Source organism: Geotrypetes seraphini, chromosome 5, assembly GCF_902459505.1.
Source record: "Geotrypetes seraphini chromosome 5, aGeoSer1.1, whole genome shotgun sequence".
Lineage (NCBI taxonomy): Eukaryota > Metazoa > Chordata > Amphibia > Gymnophiona > Dermophiidae > Geotrypetes > Geotrypetes seraphini.
Window position 1 is genome coordinate 3,097,558 of NC_047088.1, and position 15,658 is coordinate 3,113,215.

Genomic DNA, 15,658 nt, shown 5'->3' on the forward strand with positions numbered 1-15,658 from the left:
ATACTCCTAAGGTGATTTTGACTTGGTTGCAGTCTAGGAAGAGATCCACCTTGCATACATGCGTGTATGAAGAATATTTGAGAACCTGGTGATGAGACTGGGAAATCCGGTCATTTTGGTCTTCTGTCCCAAGTATTTTACCTTTTCTTCAAGATGGCCTGGAAAAGGGCTTGGTCTTGAATTCCTTGTGGGGTCAGATGATGACCATTGTATGTTATAGGTTACAGGTATCAAACGGAAGGTCCGCGGGGCAAATCTGGCCTGCCTAGTCATTTTATGCAGCCCGCAACCCGATGTCCCCAGTGTTACCTTGTGGCCGGCTCCCTCCTTCTCACAGCCATAGTGTGCACGGCGCCACGTGCAGCGGCTCCTCGTGCATCCCATACCTCATCCAGAAGCATTCCCTCTGATTTTGCGATGCCAGAGAGAAGGCTTCCGGTTCAGGTGCAGGATACACGAGGAGCTGCTGCATGCAGCTCTGTGCACACTACGGCTGTGAGAAGGAGGGAGCCGGCCACAAGATAACACCAGGGGCATCGGACCGCAGGCCGCATAAAACGGCCAGGTTGGAGCTGGCCAGAAGGTTAGACACCCGCCGGAGGGAGGCACAGCATGGAGGGAGTGAGACAACAAAGGTAGGGGGAATGATTTTATTTTCAAATTAGTGTTTGAATTGTGTCAATTTTGAGCAATTTAATCTGCTGTCTATCTTTTGCACTGCTCAGGAAGAAATACATTTGTTTCTTTTTCTCTGGACTTGTACTGCATGCAGAATCTTGGATCTTAGGGTGTTTTTTAAAATATATTAGTACTTTTAGTTTTTGGTCTGTGTTCTCGTAGGAATGAATGTTGAGAAGCATACAGTGTGTTTTGTGTAGTTTAATTTTGTGGTTAACCATTATGTGTTAATAAGATTATATTGTGTGTGTGAATATATGAAAAATGAATGGAAAAAATGGTGTTATAATTAATATTATTATGGGTCGGGGTCTGGCCTGCCACTTAGCCTGTGTTTTGGATTTCGGCCCCTTAATGTGATTGAGTTTGATACCCCTGTTCTAGGTGTTCAGTTCAGGTTTGCACATTGTCTGATCATTCAGATATCAGTGGTTTTTTTGAGTGGCATTGAGCACCTTCAGTCTCATTGTCATCTGGTAGTCCTACCCTGGGATCTCAACCTTGTTCTTTCATCTTTGATTAAAGTACTGTTTGAGCCTATCCTGGACACATTTCTAAAGAATGTTATGTTTATAGTGGTGATTCTTGTGCTAATTTGTTTGGCTAAGAGGATCTTGAAGTTGCAGCCTCTTTCTTGTTGTGAACTAGAGAATTACATGGGGACAAATTTTTCCCCATCCCTGCGGGAACTCATTTTCCCGACCCGTCCTGTCCCTGCGAGATTTGATCTCACAACTAGAGAATGACACGGTGGCGGTTTACCCGCGGCCACCGCATTTTAGCCGCGGGTCACCCGCCGAAAACGGGGAAGAAGAGGGGACAAGGCCATTCACCGCCCGCGGGGCGGTGAATGGTCTTGTCCCCCGCAGTGAGGCATGAAGGATCGCGCGGTCCCCGCAGCTCACACCCGCCCGCCCAATCGATTCCAGTGTCCAGCCAGCTCTCTCCCCTCTCCTCACCCCAGTCCGCAGATCCTCCTCCTCAGCGACCCGCACGCTACCAGAGAGCCGCGCACACCCGCCGCTGCTCAGCCTCGATCTTCTGCTCTGACGCAACCGGAAACAGGAAGTTGCAGCAGAGCAGAAGATCGAACACTGAGCAGCCGCGCGTGTGCGGCTCCCTGGGAAAGTGCGCAGGTTGCCGAAAAAGAAAACCCACAAACCAAGGTGAGGAGAAGGGAGAGAGCCGGCCAAACACCAGGATCGACCGGGCAGGCAGGTAGTGGCCGCGGGGACCTTGCGATCGCTAGTGTTCCCGGCTCAAATTGGAAGGAGGGAGTGAAAGGAAAAAGGATTCTGGGCCAAGGGGATGAAGTCGGAAAGAAAAACCCACAGCAGGAAAGAAAGGGAAGGACTGGCAGGTGAGCCAGATGCTAGAAGCAGGGGGGGGGGGAAGAAAGAGGGAAAAAAGCTAGATGGGGTTGAAAAGAAGAGACACACTGGTATGGAAGAGGAAGATAGGGGAAATCTGGACACAGGAAGGTAACAGAAAGAGGGGAAATTATGTGCATGGGGCATAGGGACAGAGACATAAAGGGGACATGCCATGGGGATGGTATATGGACACAGGGGGGGCAATGACAGATACATAGGGGAGATATTAGAAATGGAGAAAATAGGAGCACAGAAGTGAGATGGTTTGTGGGGATGGGACAGGGACCGAGCTTGCAGGCTCCAGTGGCTTGCACAAATTACATTGTAACGTGCCATGAAAATAAGAGGAAGGAAGGTAGATAGGCCACGCGAGAGGAGCTGAAGGGTAGTAGAAAGGAACAGATGGTAAAGGAGGGAGGGAAGGGTGGTGGTGGAAAGGAATAGAACAGACATTGAAGGAGGGTGGAGAGGAACAGACCCCCAAGGGAAATGTGGAAGACAAAGTGGGAAGAAGACAGATGCCAGACTATGCGGGAGCGGAGGGAAGAAGATGGGTGCTAGACCAATTGGGGGGGGGGTTAAGGGAGAGGCACAGTAACAGCAAATGGAAGACGCAGAGAGAAGACACACAGTGGATGGAAGGAATTCAATGAGAAGATGTGGAAAGCAGAAACCAGACAACAAAGGTAGAAAAAAAAATTATATTTATTTATTTATTTTTTGCTTTAGGATAAAATAGTATATTAGTTGTGTTGATAAAAATTTATAAACAAAGCCCTGCCAGCTGAACATCTCTTTCTCTAGTTCAGCAGCAGGAACTTTGATTTATAAGAAAGGAATAAGCTAAATATTACAGTACTAAGGCTTATATGGATGCAGCGGGGACGGTGACGGGGCGGTGAATGGGATGGCAGTGGCGGTGACGGGGCGGTGAAAGGGATGGCGGTGACGGTGACGGGGCGGTGAAGGGATCGGCGGTGACGGGGCGGTGCAGAGGATGGTGGGCCGGTGACGGGGCGGTGACGGGGACAGATTTTTTCCCCGTGTCATTCTCTACTCACAACCTCTGGGTGCAGAGACAGCAGCTCAACCAATGAGCCACAACCCATCCCTTTTGAGTTCTATTTCCTGTGGCTCCATTGTCCTCTTGTTTCTTTGAAGGTAGTTTGCTTTGTTACAAAAATAATGACTGGCTGTGCACTTCACAGGTCCTTATATAGAGAGTGAAATGTTGTGTAAAAGGTAAACATTGGTTCTGTCTCCATCTTCTGGCAGGCGAACATAAACACACAGTTCTGGACTGATTTGGGGAGATTCAAGGAAAGAAAATTAGCAGGTAAAATCTATTATCCCAGGACAAGCAGGCAGCCTATTCTCATATATGGGTGACGTCATCCATGGAACCCGGATGCGGACAGCCTCGCAAGCAGACTTGCTTATAGAAACATAGAAGTTTCGAGTCAGCTGCACCGTGCATGCGCGAGTGCCTTCCCACCCAGCGCAGGGCAAGTCTTCTCAGTTTTCTGCGGAGCCGAGAAGTCCGTCTTTGACTCTCTGTGTTTAACTTTGTTACTTCGTGCCTTCTCTCACCGCGGTTTGTGTTTATTTTCTTCGCGAATTGCTGTGTTCTTTTCTTTCTTTACAGTTAAAAAAAAAAACCCTTTATTTTATTTTCCTCCGTTCGACTGGTGGGTCAGGCTGCTCAACCGCAGCCTGCGGGCTTCGACTTTGCTGCGGCTATTTTTCCTCATGTCCTGGCCAGCAACGGGCTTCAAGAAGTGTAGTCAGTGCCAGCGTGCAATTTCCCTCATGGACCCACACCGTTGGTGCCTCAAGTTCCTTGGGCCGAACCTACAACCGAATTCGTGCGAGCGCTGTGCTACTCTTCAATCTTGAACCCTTAAACGTCTTCGGATTTTAGTGGAGAAGCTTTTCGGGATGGACTCTTCAGTCACACTCTCGACTTCAAAAGCGACCTCGGTTCCACCTTCTACCGAGGGTCCTTCTGCTTCCATGACTCCGACCTAGAGCCTCATCAGACCTTCCTCGTTTGGGACGTCTCTTACCTCGAGTACTCCTGCTGTATCTTCCCCTGAATCCTCAGGTCAGATAGCTCAGCAGAAAGTTCCAGCAGTGGTCCTCAAGTTTTCTAAGACTTCCAAGTCGAAGCACATTTCCACTGCCACTTTGGAGCCTATAGCCGTAGCAGGTGGTCCGGTTTCAGACACGGATCCATCCTTGCCGGCTTGCTTCCAGACCATGTTAGAGCATCAATTTGTTCAGTTCCTAACCAAAATGGGACCGAAGCTGTCTTCTCTAATCCTGCCTGGGCATTCTGCAGATTCCCGTGAGGTCGAGTCTCTTCCTATACCTCGAGCTGAAACTTCACACTCTATGCAGGGAGCAGAGTCTTTGCGAGTGTCTGGTATGGCATCTAAGCAAGGAGTAAATTCTTTTCAAGTGCCTCGACAGGAATCCTCACACTCCATACAAAGAGCAGAGTCTTTGGGAGTGCCTCGAGATTCCTCCATCAAGCCTCCTGAGCTCCGATCTACAGCTTCTAACCCTATCCATTCCTTGGTAGCAACTTCTGCTTCCATCTCCGGGGCGAAGTCTCGATCCTCGAGACCTGCTTCTACGCATCACTCTCGTTGTTGATCGATGCCTTTCTCGAGGCATACCTCCAGGCATACCTCTTTTTCCAAAGAGCACCCTTCTTCAACTAAGCCTCGATCTACACCTTCCAGCTCTGCCAGACCACTGACTTCTTGATCGAGGTCTCCGCTTTCAGACATCGAGGACTCAGTGGCTTCCATTGCCTCGTCCAAGTCTCCTTATTCTTTTGAAGACTATTTCCCCACTGAGGCTTCATCTTCAACCCAGGCTGCCTCGAGGTCATCGAGTCCCTCTCGAGGCAAGGCATTGGCGGATCAGCTATCTTTCTCTTCTTCGCCAGATGGCTGATGACCTGGAACTTCAATTGGATGCTGGTTCTAAATACTCTAAGGAGTATCTCAAAGTCATGCATCTTCCTCAACCTCCTGTAGAGTCCCTTAAGCTTCCTCTTCACAAGCTTTTGTCTCAGACTTTCACACGATGCCTGGAGACTCCTTATGCAATTCCTGCTGTTCCAGGCAAATTCGACTCCAGGTATAGAACTCTCCATTGCAAAGGATTTGAGAATTTGCAGTTGTCTCACCAATCCCTGCTTGTGGAGTCCTCCTTAAAAAGATCCCATCTTTCCAGAGTTAATGCTACCATTCCTCCTGGAAGGGAAGGGAAAACTATGGACAAGTTTGTACGTCGCCTTTACCAAAATGCCATGATGTCCTCCAAAGTCCTCAATTATAATTTTCATTTTGTGACTTATCTCAAGTTCCTCATTGATCTTCCTAAATTTCTCAGCTATTTAGATACGCAGAAGCTCTTCGACTTCTAAGAAGTCATTGCTACTCTGTCTCAACTTAGATTACATCTTCTCCAGTCTTTTTATGATGCCTTCGAGTTGTCAGCCGGGTGACTGCTTGTTCCGTAGCAATGCGCCGCCTGGCCTGGCTTCGCACTATTGACATGGACCCTAATCTTTATGACCGCTTGGCTAACATTCCTTGTGCAGGCGATGACCTATTCAATGAATCTATTGAGGCTGCCACCAAGAAATTGTCTGAGCATGAAAAATCTTTTGCTTCCATTGTCAGACCAAAACCTAAGCCAGCTCCTGTCAAGCCTTCACAACCTCCTCCAATTTTCCAGAGGCGTTATGCTCCCAGGGCGGCTCCTAAGAAACAGCAGCATCAGAAGCAACAAAAATCTCAACCTTCTGCTGCATCTAAGGTTGTGCAGTCTTTTTGACTGTTTAAAACAGAGCATAACCTCCATCATTCTGTCTCTTCCCCCTATAGGAGGTCGTCTCCATCATTTTTATCACCGATGGGAGACAATTACATCCGACCTCTGGGTGCTGTCAATCATCAAGGAAGGATACTCTCTTCACTTTAATCAGGTTCCACCAGAGCTTCCTTCAAGAGAGTATCCTTCCAGTCCATCCCAGACCGCCCTTCTTCTTCAGGAAGCTCAAGCTCTGCTTCTTCTCCATGCCATCGAACCTGTTCCTTTGGAACAGCTGAACAGGGAGTTTTACTCCCGTTACTTCCTCGTTCCGAAGAAGACAGGCGATCTGCAACCCATTCTGGATCTCAGAGCTCTCAACAAATTTTTAGTCAAAGAAAAATTTTGCATGTTGTCCCTGGCGTCTCTATACCCCCTTCTAGATCAGAACGATTGGTTATGCTCTCTGTATCTCAAGGAGGCTTATACTCATATTCCCATTCATCCGGCCTCCCGTCAATATCTCAGATTTCAGGTGGGGAATCTGCATTACCAATACAGTGTTACCCTTTGGCCTGGCTTCATCTCCCAGAGTGTTCACCAAGTGCCTAGTGGTGGTAGTAGCAGCTCTAAGGAACCATAGTCTTCAGGTGTTTCCCTACCTAGACGATTGGCTCATCAAGGTTTCCACATCTCAGGGGGTTATTGTAGCGACCCAACGGACTAAGTGAACACATCGAAAAAAATGGGCAGCTAAAACCAAGTCAACATGGCTTCTGCAAGGGCAGGTCATGCCTCACAAACTTATTGTACTTCTTTGAGGGGCTGAACAGCCAGGTGGATAAAGGGGAAATCTATAGACATCATTTACCTTGACTTCCAAAAAGCCTTCGACAAGGTACCACACGAGAGACTGCTTAAGAAGATATGGAACCACGGGGTGCAAGGGGAGGTCCACCGATGGATCAAAAACTGGCTGGCAAACAGGAAGCAGAGGGTTGGCGTAAAGGGCTATTACTCGGACTGGAAGGGCGTCACGAGCGGAGTTCTGCAGGGGTCGGTGCTAGGACCGCTCCTGTTCAATATCTACATAAACGACCTAGAGGCGGGAACCAAGTGTGAGGTCATTAAATTTGCAGATGACACCAAACTATACAGCAGGGCTCAAACCAGGGAAGACTGCGAAGATCTCCAAAAGGATCTAACGCAGCTGGAAAAGTGGGCCAAAAAATGGCAAATGAGCTTCAACATAAGGAAATGCAAGGTCATGCACGTGGGGAAAAAGAACCCGATGTTCACATACAAAATGGGGGGAACACCACTAGGGGTCAGTAACCTGGAGAGAGACCTGGGAGTGATGGTAGACGCAACACTGAAGGCATCGGCGCAGTGCGCCACAGCCTCAAAGAAAGCAAACAGAATGTTGGGTATCATTAAGAAAGGTGTTGCGACCAGGACGAAGGAAGTCATCATGCCGCTATATCGTGCAATGGTGCGGCCGCATCTGGAGTACTGTGTCCAGTACTGGTCGCCGTACCTCAAGAAGGACATGGCAGTACTTGAGGGAGTACAGAGAAGAGCAACTAAACTGATAAAGGAAATGGAAAATCTCCCTTATACCGACAGATTGAAGCAGTTGGGACTTTTCTCCCTGGAAAAGCGGAGACTTAGAGGAGACATGATAGAAACCTTCAAGATCCTGAAGGGCATAGAAAAAGTAGACAGGGACAGATTTTTCAAATTATGGGGCACCACAAGTACAAGGGGGCACTCGGAGAAATTAAAAGAGGACAGGTTTAGAACAAACGCTAGGAAGTTCTTTTTCACTCAGAGGGTGGTGGATACATGGAACGCGCTTCCAGAGGCTGTTGTGAACAAGAAAACATTAAATGGTTTCAAAGAAGGTTTGGATAGATTCCTAGAAGAAAAAGGGATTGAAGGGTATAGATAGGTATAGACCACTACTCAGGCAATGGGCCTGATGGGCCGCTGCGGGAGCGGACCGCTGGGCAGGATGGACCTATGGTCTGCCTCAGCGGAGGCAACTTCTTATGTTCTTATGGGATTCGAAATCAACTTTCCCAAATCCCAGCTTCAGCCCTCTCAGAATCTACAATTCATCGGAGCTGTTCTGGATACTATCCAACTCGGAGCATTCCTTCCGCAACAACGTCTGGAAGCTCTCCTTCAACTCTGTCATACAATGTCTTCCCACTCTTCAATCTCAGCGAGACACATGATGGTACTACTAGGTCACATGGCCTCCACAGTACACGTGACTCCTTTTGTCAGACTTCACCTCAGAATTCCTCAGTGGACCCTGGCATCTCAGTGGACGCAGGCTTGCGACCCACTCTCTCGAAACATTGCAATCACTCCTTCCTTGAGACAGTCTCTCTGCTAGTGGATGCTCTCTTCCAATCTCTCCAGAGGCTTGCTGTTTCAAACGCCCCCCGTCAGAAGATCCTCACAACAGATTCCTCGACCTACGCTTTGAGCGCTCATCTCGATGGTCTCCGTACTCAAGGCCACTGGACAGTACAGATCGTCAGTGTCACATTAATCTGTTGGAACTCAGAGCGATCTTCAACGCTCTCAAAGCTTTTCAACATTTCTTCACGACCAGGTAGTCCTCATTTGGACAGACAACCAAGTCGCCATATACTATGTCAACAAACAGGAGGGGACGGGATCTCCCTCCCTTTGTCAAGAAGCCCTGAAGGTTTGGAACTGGGCAATCTTCCACAATACCTTCCTCAAAGATGTCAACATCCAAGGGGTGAAAAATTGTTTGGCAGATAACTTGAGACGAATGGACACTCAATTCCTCGCCTCTTCATCACATTTTTTCACAGTGGGGAACGCCTCAGATAAATCTCTTTGCAGCTCTCCACAACCACAAACTGCCCCAGTTCTGCTCCAGGATATATTCTCCTCATCGCCTCGAGGCAGATGCTTTCCTACTGGAATGGACAAATCTCTTCCTGTATGCATTCCCTCCATTCCCTCTCATTCTTAAGACTCTTGTCAAATTGAAGAACGATTATACCACCATGATTCTGATAGCTCCTCAGTGGCCGAGACAACCTTGGTAGTCCCTTCTCCTTTAACTCAGCAGCAGGGAGCCGTACCTTGTACCGGTTTTTCCATCTCTGCTCACACAGAGTCAAAGATCTCTACTTTATCCCAACCTGCAGTCTCTACACATAAGTACATAAGTAGTCGCCTCCGCCGGGGCAGACCAGAGGTCCATCTAGCCCGGCGGTCCGCTCACGCGGTGGCCCATCAGGCATATTGCCTGATCTGCGGTCCTTTGACTAATTTTATGCCTACCTCAACACTTATCTCTAAACTTTCCACTGCTCTTATCTGTACCCCTCAATCCCTTTGTCCTCCAGGAACCTATCCAGGTCATCCTTGAAACCCTGTACTGTGCTATTTCTTATCACGGCCTCCGGAAGGGTGTTCCATGTGTCCACCACCCTCTGTGTGAAGAAGAATTTCCTTGCGTTTGTTTTAAACCTGTCCCCCTTCAATTTCATCGAGTGACCCCTTGTTCTTGTGGTTTCTTTCAAATTGAAAAATCTATCCTTGTCAACCTTTTCGATGCCCCTCAGGATCTTGAAGGTCTCTATCATATCTCCTCTGAGTCTCCGCTTTTCCAGAGAGAACAACCCCAGCTTCTTCAGTCTGTCAGTGTATGTAAGGTTTTCCATACCCTTAATCAGTTTAGTTGCTCTTCTCTGGACTCTCTCAAGCATTGCCATGTCCTTTTTGAGGTACGGTGACCAGTACTGTACACAGTATTCCAGGTGTGGGCGCACCATAGTGGCAGGATGACTTCCTTCGTTCTGGTCGAGATACCCTTCTTAATGATACCTAACATTTGATTTGCTTTCCTCGAGGCTGTGGCGCATTGTGCCGACGCCTTCAGTGTTGTGTCTACCATCACTCCCAGGTCTCTTTCAAGGTTACTGACCCCTAGCATTGATCCCCCCATTTTGTAAGTGAACATCGGGTTCCTTCTCCCTATATGCATGACCTTGCATTTCCCTACATTGAAGCTCATTTGCCACTTTTTCGCCCATTCTTCCAATGTCGTAAGATCCCTTTGGAGATTCTCGCAGTCTACCGTGGTTTCAACCTTGCTGAATAGTTTGGTGTCATCTGCGAATTTGATGACCTCGCATTTTGTTCCCGCCTCCAGGTCGTCAATGAATATGTTAAACAGGAGCGGTCCCAGCACTGACCCTTGAGGAACCCCGCTCGTGACCCCTTGCCAGTCCGAGTAGTGGCCCTTTACACCAATCCTCTGCTTCCTGTCTGCCAGCCAGTTTTTGATCCATCGGTGGACCTCCCCTCGCACCCCGTGATTCCATAGCTTCTTGAGCAATCGCTCATGTGGTACCTTATCGAAGGCTTTTTGGAAGTCTAGGTAGATTATGTCTATGGGTTCACCTTTGTCCACCTGGTTATTTACCCCCTCAAAGAAGTACAATAAGTTTGTGAGGCACGACCTACCCTTGCAGAACCCATGCTGGCTCGACCTTAGCTGTCCATTTTTTTCGATATGGTCACAGATGCTGTCCTTGATCAGCGCCTCCATCATCATTCCCGGGACCGATGTGAGGCTTACCGGCCTATAGTTTCCCGGGTCGCCCCTTGAACCCTTCTTGAAGATGGGCGTGACATTTGCTATTTTCCAGTCCTCCGGGATCTCTCCAGTTTTTAGGGATAGGTTGCATATTTGCTGAAGTGTCTCTGCTATTTCATTCCTTAATTCCTTGAGCACCCTTGGGTGAATGCCGTCCGGGCCTGGCGACTTGTCGCTCTTTAGCTTGTCTATCTGCCTGAGGACCTCCTCCTGGCTCACCTCTAATTGGACCAGCTTGCTATCTTGATCTCCATTTTCTATTTCCTCTGGTTCCGGAATGTTGGATGTGTCCTCCCTCGTGAAGACCGACGTAAAGAAGTCGTTTAACTTGTCCGCTATTTCTTTTTCCTCCCTCAATACTCCCTTTCTATCCCCATCATCCAAGGGCCCCACTTCCTCCCTCGCTGGTTGCTTTCCCTTTACGTACCTGAAGAATGATTTGAAATTTTTTGCCTCTCCCGCTAGTCTCTCTTCATATTCCCTCTTTGCTCTCCTAACCACTCGGTGGCACTCCTTTTGGCTTTCCTTGTGTTCCTTTTGGTTGGCCTGCGTTTGGTCCTGTTTCCATTTTTTGTACGATGCTTTCTTGTCACTGACAGCTTGGTACCTCCCAACATAACTCCTTCAGTTTTCTCAACCTGTAAGAGACATTTTAGAGGCTTCTAGAAAGCCTGCCACTAATCTAATCTAATCTAAACCTTAGGTTTTTATACCGCATCATCTCTACATTCTTAAAGCTCAACACGGTTAACAAGAGTTAGGGTAGAAAGGAACTCCAGTGGAGGGAAGAGGCAAAATGAAGAGAAAAATTTAGAGGAATAGAATAACCAGAGAGGGAGGAGGAGTTACATTTTTTAGAATAACCAGGTTTATGGAAGAGTTGGAGGGAGCTCAGATTCCTAAGAAGGGAGGTAAGTTTGTTCCAGAGCTGAGTGATTCTGAAAGGGAGGGAAGAACCTAATTTTCCTACAAGGGAAACGCCTTTTAGAGAGGGAAAGGAAAGTTTCAGTTTTTGGGTGGATCTGGTGGAATTGGGGTTAGAGGAGTTGCAAGAGAGGGAGGATGCCGTGTAGGATCTTGAAAGTGAGGCAGGCACATTTGAAGTGGACTCTGGAGATTATCGGAAGCCAGTGGAGCTTGGACAAAAGCGGTGAAACGTGGTCGAATTTGCTTTTTGCGAAGATAAGCTTAGCAGCGGTATTCTGAATCCGCTGGAGTCTTTGAAGGTTTTTCTTTGTTAGGCTTAGGTAGATAGAGTTGCAGTAGTCCAGTCTGGATAGGATGGTGGATTGGACAAGAACGGCAAAGTGTTTTTGATGGAAACAGGATCTCAGTTTCCTCAGCATGTGAAGGCTGAAGAAACATTTTTTTACTAGGGAGTTGAGGTGATCGTTGAAGGAAAGTGTAGAGTCAATGATGACTCCCAGAACTTTACTTGAATATTCAAGATGCAGAGTGGGGCTAGAGGACAGTGGGAAGGAGGTGGGCAGTTGGTCCAATTTTGGGCCGAGCCAGAGAAGTTTTGTTTTAGATTCGTTCATTTTCATCTGCACAGTGTGGGCCCAGGATTGAAGGTTCGATATACATGAGGATATGTTTGCCGAGAGGTTGGTGAGGTTCCGGTCGGTCTCGAGGAGGACAAAGATGTCGTCTGCGTAAGTGTAGAGTGTTTCATGGGGGGAGAGATGGAGGAGTTTAAGGGAGGACATATAAATGTTTAAAAGGATAGGAGAGAGAGGTGAGCCTTGTGGGACTCCACAGATCGGGTTCCAGGGGGAGGAAGAAGTGCCCTTCATGTTGACTAGGTAGGAACGGGAGCGTAAGAACTTTAAGAACCAGTCAAGGACTGTGGAGTTAATGCCTATCTCGGTGAGTTGGTAAATTAGAATATCATTATGCACAACATCAAAAGGTGCAGAGAGGTCGAATTGAAGAAGAACGGCGAACTTGTTGCGAGAATGGAGATATTGAACTTTTGAGATTAAGGAGGTCAGAAGGGATTCGGTGCTGAAGTTGGGACGGAAGCCGTATTGGTAGGGTTGAAGAATGGTGAATTTCTCAATGTAGGAAGATAGTTGAGTGGATATGATGGACTCTAGCATCTTGGTAAGAAGAGGAATGTTAGCTATTGGACGGTAGCTGGATGGTGTAGAGGGGTCTAGCTCAGGTTTTTTCAGTAGTGGAGTTAAGGAAATGTGGCCCATTTCTGGGGAGAAGAGACCTGAATGGAGGGCGGAGTTTATGAGAATGGTAAGAGATGAGATGTCCTGAGGAGGAATGTTCTAGTAAAGGTAGGAGGGGAAAGGATCCAAGGTACAGTTGCAGTATTTCAATTTGATTATAGACCAGGGATTTGGAAACAGGTTCGAAGGAAGACCAGGATCTGTCTGCTGGGATAGGGTAGGAATCTGTTGAGATAGGATTGGGGTCGATTGGAATCAGAGATTCATAGGAGATTGCAGGTGGGAAGGAGCGCCTTAAGGTGGAGACCTTATCGTTGAAGAACTTTGCTAGAGAATCGGCTGAGGGGGAGGAGGGGATGGAGTCATTTTTGGAGGTTAAGGAACGCCAGATGTTAAATAATGTGCTACTCTGATTGTTGGATTTGGAGATTTTGTCACCGTAGAAGTTTTTCCTTGCTTTTTTTAGAACGGTATTGTAGACTTTAATGTTGACCCTCCAGGAGAGTCTGTCTGTAGGGGATTTAGATTTTTTCCATTTTCGTTCCAGAGCACGGCATTTCTGTTTCAGTTCTCTGTGGTATGGGAGGTACCAAGGGGCCTTACAGGAGTAAGAAATGGTTTTAGTGGAGAGAGGGGTGAGGGAATGGAAGATGGACTCGGAGAGGGCAACCTAGTTTTGCCAGTTAGCTTCTGGTTCTGCAGGTTTAGAGATGGGGGAAAATTTGTCGAGAAAATTGATCCAGAACAGATTGCTCGAGATTTTTTTACGGAAGGTAATAGAATTTGAGGTGCGGGATGGGGGCCCGAGATGTGACATGAAGATGGGGAGACAGAAGGCCCCTAGGTAGTGGTCGGACCAGGGGACGATTTCCCAGCAAATGTCGTCGGTTGAGATTTTGTGAGTAGTAAGATCTAGAAAGCTGATGAGGTCTAGTGTGTGGCCTTTTTCGTGGGTTGGGGAGAGAGAGTGTGTGTGTGGGGGGGAAAGCCTAAAGCTGAGAGGAAGCTATTAAATTTGGATGCATCCTTGCTGGTGACATCGTCAAGATGGAGATTGATGTCTCCGATGATCAGTAATCTTTGAAATTTGAGGAAGGCGTTTGTTATGGTTTCAAAGACGAGTTCGGAGGAATTGTTCCAAGGGGCAGGTGGGCGGTATAGAAGCAGGAAACCCAGAGGATGAGGGTGGAATTCGTCGTTGACTGAGGGTAACATGTATTCTAATGAGGAGTGGCTGCCCTTTTCAAGGAGCTGGACATCGAAGAATGATTTGAAAAGGAGGGCCAGGCCGCCTCCTTTTCAGTTGGTTCTAGGAGAGAAGAGGCCTTGGTAGCCGTGGGAACAGAGTTCGTTTTGAGTAAATTGGTCATCTTTTGTGATCCAAGATTTTGTGATGAATAGGAAACCGGGGTCTGAATCCTTGAGTAGGTCCTTCAAGATTTGAATCTTATTGCAAGCGGATCTGGCATTGCAATAGAGTGTCGGGACTGGGGTGAGAGAATGTGAGGCAAGGTTGAGGGGGGGGTGGAAGCGTGGATAGGTTTTAGAGAGGCATGGTTGACTTTACAAGAGTTTTTGTAGGATGGGTGGTGTTTGGGGCAAATTAGCGTGGGAATTCTGAGGCCAGGGCAGATGTTGCGAGCATTTGTAGAGTCGAGGAGGTTGGGAAAGGGGGTATCAGGCAGGGGGAGAGTTTGAGAGAAGAGCAGAGTAGGAGAAGAAGGAGCCATGAAGGTGGCTTCATGATGAGAGTTGGGGATCTATGGGCTAGACGGTCCTGTTTGAGGCGTGTGAGAATAGGTTAAGGATGGAGGAGTGGCTAGGTAATAATGTACTAGGTAACAGCACAAATGATATTAGACAGATCTAGTAAAGCGTTTCTAAATTGGAGTTATTCTGAAAATGATCTCGTGGAAGGGGGATGAAGATTATCCATCAATTTGGTATTCAAATTAGCATAGACTTTTGGATACAATAGGCATTTAACAAATTATTTAAGAATTGACAACAATTTTCAAATATTAAGAAGACAGCAAGCATTTAACAAATTCTAGGATTCAACAGGTATTTAAGACAATTTTTGATTACTTTGCCTTATGTATTTTTTTTTTTTTTGAGAGCTAGTAAATGAACTTTACAGTTGGATGAGTTCACAATTATACTTAACGATGAAAGATTTCACAATTAAACTTAAACATGGGGAAAGTTTCCCCTGCTGGCTTGGGGGGGAGGGCGGGGTTGTGCTCTTGAGACACGCCGATGTGGCCGCTGGTTTCAGTTGGCGATAGCCCACTTGAAGGGAGAAAAATTTCCTTTTTTTTCCTTTCGATCTCACCACTGCTGGAACGGGGAGGGGGGGGGAGGGAGGGAGGGAGATGAGACCAGGTGCCCTGCTGGAAAGGGCTCCCGAAACTGGCCACTGGTGCCGTGCGCCGTTAGCGCTGCTTCCCTTTAGTTCTTTCCCCTGCTGGAATGCGGGAGGGGTGGAGACGAGGCCAGGTGCCCTGCTGGAAAGGGCTCCCGAAACTGGCCGCTGGTGCCGTGCGCCGTTAGCGCTGCTTCCCTTTAGTTCTCTCCCCCTGCTGGAACGGGGGAGGGGGTGGAGACGAGGCCAGGTGCCCTGCTGGAAAAAGCTCCCGAAACTGGCCGCTGGTGCCGTGCGCCATTAGCGCTGCTTCCCTTTAGTTCTCTCCCCTGCTGGAACGGGGGAGGGGTGGAGACGAGGCCAGGTGCCCTGCTGAAAAGGGCTCCTGAAACTGGCCGCTGGTGCCGTGCGCCGTTAGCGCTGCTTCCCTTTAGTTCTCTCCCCTGCTGGAACGGGGGAGGGATGGAGACGAGGCCAGGTGCCCTGCTGGAAAGGGCTCCTGAAACTGGCCGCTGGTGCTGTGCGCCGTTAGCGTTGCTTCCCTTTAGTTCTCTCCCCTGCTGGAATGGGGGAGGGA

The 15,658-nt window shown here is 48.1% G+C and overlaps 1 protein-coding gene across 1 annotated transcript in view; it reads left to right on the forward strand.

The window, feature by feature from the left end:
- The window catches only part of MED12 (mediator complex subunit 12), a 708,291-nt gene that overhangs the window by 231,030 nt on the left and 461,603 nt on the right, over nt 1-15,658 (forward strand). The window lies entirely within an intron of this gene.